This window comes from Elephantulus edwardii, unplaced genomic scaffold (assembly GCF_000299155.1).
Source record: "Elephantulus edwardii isolate Elephantulus edwardi_28Jun2011 unplaced genomic scaffold, EleEdw1.0 scaffold00139, whole genome shotgun sequence".
Lineage (NCBI taxonomy): Eukaryota > Metazoa > Chordata > Mammalia > Macroscelidea > Macroscelididae > Elephantulus > Elephantulus edwardii.
Genome location: NW_006399889.1, coordinates 9,112,957 through 9,116,708, shown reverse-complemented (window position 1 = coordinate 9,116,708; position 3,752 = coordinate 9,112,957).

The window sequence follows — 3,752 nt, the reverse complement described above, 5'->3', positions numbered from 1 at the left end:
CTCTGTAAATGTTTATGAAAATTAATAAAATATAATTATAGAAAAAAAACCAACAAAAAAAATTAAGCATTATACATACTACAATAACAGCCTGGAGTAAGATATATCATTGCAAAGGGGACTTGGCAGGGAGGTAGGGGAAAGGGAGAGCGAGATGGTAAAATGTACAATGAATGAAAGAAAATCTAACTTTTCTGTAAATGTTTGTTAAAATAAAATGTCATTTTTTAAAAAAAAAATTAACAAGTTCTGTTGTCAACCAAAAAAAGGTTAGAACTCCGAGTCTATCTAGACATGCCTGCATAGAAAACCTCAGCAATCAATACCAAAAGAAAAATCAGTCATTGGAAACCCAGTAAAGCACAATATGTCAGCGTCAACCTGAGTAAGGATAACTGGGCTAACCTGGGCTCTGCATCTTGTCAGTAGTTATCTGTTCAACATGCTTTGCCTCCTCTTTCAACGAAGATAATCTCTCAAATTTTCTTTCTAATATCTTATTTTGTGGTTCTTTCAACATCCTAAAGAAGGAAGACAAGAGTAAAAGAGATGGAATAAGAATTGACAGATTCAGCCTGAAAGACTAGTTTCAATGTAAGATATTTTCAAAATCTAGGACAGAAGGGATGAAGACAAAAGTCTATGCTGGAGTTTGGGACACATATAATTTCTCCAGGGGTATAGACTAACTGATGATGTAAACTGGTATAATGATAGCCTCTTCTTGAAAATTGTTTTCAACTTTTGTATTCCAATCACCAGTAATTACCAATGTATCTTGAATGCATGTTTGATCAAATTCAAACTGCACAAGTTGGTCAAAATCTTCAGTTTCTTCATATTTGGCATTGGTGATTGGTGAATAAGTTTGAATAATATTGTGTCACCTAGTCTTTCTTTTAGATGCATGGATATAATCCTCCCACTGAGAGTAAGATACTTCAGCAAAGATCTTGAAATGGTCTTTCTTTGTTCATGCTGTGACATCATTTCTCAACAATTTATCATTCTTGGCATAGTCATTGTCTGTCAAAATGTGTGACATCAGTTCATTTCATCTCTATAATGCCTAAAAATATTCACCTTTACATGTTCCATTATATTTTTGACAGCTTTAAATTTTCCTTGATTCATACTTTCTACACTTCACATTCCTATTGCTAATGGATTTTTGCACCTGTTTCTTCTGATTTTGAGTGTGTGACATCAGCTAAAGAAAGTTCCTGAAAACTTTACCCCAACTAGATTGTTAAGGTTGATCTGTGTTAAGGACCTCACTCCCTAGGAACTCTCAGCTGGAGAGGAATTCTGGCAGGGAGACAATTGCCTCTCAAGAGGCCCTACACAGTCACATAATACCTTATCCCTCAGAAAGACAGAGCAATATACCAAGAATCACATAGCAAAATGAACAATGCCCAGACTGGTTCCATTTCTTTCCTAACTTATCTAATGATCGCTCTCCTTGACTCTAAAATGTGAAGAATACAGTAGTTTCAAATTCATGATGTGCGTAAGAATTAAACAAATAATTTCTGTGAAGTGTCTGTAACAATGCTTGACACACAGTAAGTACTGAACACATGGCATAAATCATTATTGGTGTTATTAATTCTACCACAGTTCCAATTCCTAAGTTTTTCCTTAATTTCCTTAATTCCTTAATTTCTCACTTAGTGATAAAATGAGTCAAGATCCCAGAAGGCCCAACATTTTTAAATTGAAATAAAAACCAAATTATTCTATGCTGTATAAAAATTTTTCATGAAAACCAAACCAAAACAAAAAACTTTTAAAAGGATAATGGGGAAGAAGAAAAAAGAAGAAATTCATCACTACATTATTCAACATATTCTGATTTATTTTCTAGATAATCAATTTTCTTGACCTGTTACAGCTAATATAACTTAGATATTATTCTAAAAGGAATATAAATCTAAGTACTTTTGTGTCAAGGTGAGGAAATATACAGCATTCAGTAATAAAAAGATATGATTAATTATGAGGTCTTTTAATAAAGAATTTTAAATTCATTAACCTCAAGGAAAATATTACAGAATACAGAATGTAAGTGCTTGGCGTTGGTGTGATGTATATTGGTTTCCATTCTCACAGATAAATGATAAACAAAAAGTCACTAATTATAAAGATTTACTGTGTTCCAGGCACAGATATAATCTTTTCATGGGCATTTCCCAATTTTTCCCAACCCAACTATGAGGGCCCTTTCAATATTTTCAGTAGAGAAAACGGAGACATTGAGAAGTTGAATGACTTGTACCAACTATATAAAGTTAGGATGTGAGTCTATTTGCTGTGGCTTCAGAGTTCATATTGCTAACAGAGGTGATCTGCATTCTTGATTAGAGAAACACAGTATTGGTGTGACGCTGAACCATCAATGGAAACCCAATTCTACTACAGACATTTCTGTGTGGCTTTGTTATTGTAATCTAATCTTTTTTTTTAAAAAAAAAGTAACACTATAGAAATGTTTCAAAATTAAATAATTAATATGTGTATGTTGTCAGTTACAGATAATGTATATATGTATATATGTATATATGTAGTCATTCTCAACTCTTAGGGATCCCATGAATAACAGAACAAAACTACCATGTCCCACATCACAATCATATGCAAATATCTGATATTTTGCACATGGCTGTGTTCTCAGTAATTTATTTTCTCCAATTAAATTATTCATTCTGTTTCCATAAATAGAGTCATGTTAATGTAGAAGTGTTTCTCTTCACCAGAAAGTAATAAACCGCTATGTTCTTTCATCCATGCTCTTTGGATGATTTATCTCCCATACGCTTTCAAAATTAGCAATAAACATTAAAGTGACTCAAATTTGATACCCATATTTCTGTCAAGTTATATATCATGTTTGCTTGTGTTGTAAAGCAACCTTTCCTGACTTCATTATCTATCAAGATAAACTAAAAAAGAACTTGAATCCTGACATTAAAATAATATACCTCTTCTAAAGACTCTAGCTTCACAAAGGTAACGGAACATTTGCTTGTAACTAGTCACATTTTATGTGGGGCAGTAACTTGCCAGTTGAAATATACACAAATAACATAGTTTTTCATTATTATGAGAGAAATTTACAAGAGCTCATAATTTTCCCACAACATTTCAATTGATAGCAGTAGCAGTAATGTTTTGCATACAGTGTATTTCTTTTCAGAAAGACTGCATTAGCTTCCCTAGTACCTTTACATCTAGAGGGCAGAGACCTACCACTGGCTTACTTACCTGTGTCTGAGCAAATTTCAAACTTTTTCTTCACTTTTTTTATTCTTAACTTCACTATGAATTTGTATATATAAAACTAAACTCATTATGGTTGAGTCAAAACTAGCTTCTAGCTGACCCTCCAGCAGGTTTTCAGAGACAGTTAATTGCACAGGAGGAGAATGCCCATCTCTGTCTCATGGAGCAGCAGGTGGATTCAAACTGTGTGTCTTTAAGTTGGCAATGCAACTCCTTATCACTAAACCACCAACGGTATAAGTTAGTATAAATTTTTTTAAAGAGTTTTATGGGCACATAGTAGACCACATTTTTAACTATACAATTTGGCAAATATAGGCAAATGTGTATATGTCTTCTAGTTGTGGTACTGGAGAAGAATCATCTGTCTTGGAGAGTGTAAAACCAAGTCTGATTTTGGAGGCTAAGATTATGAAGTTTCACCTCACTTACTTTGGGCACATGGCCAGAAGAGATCAGTCCTTGGA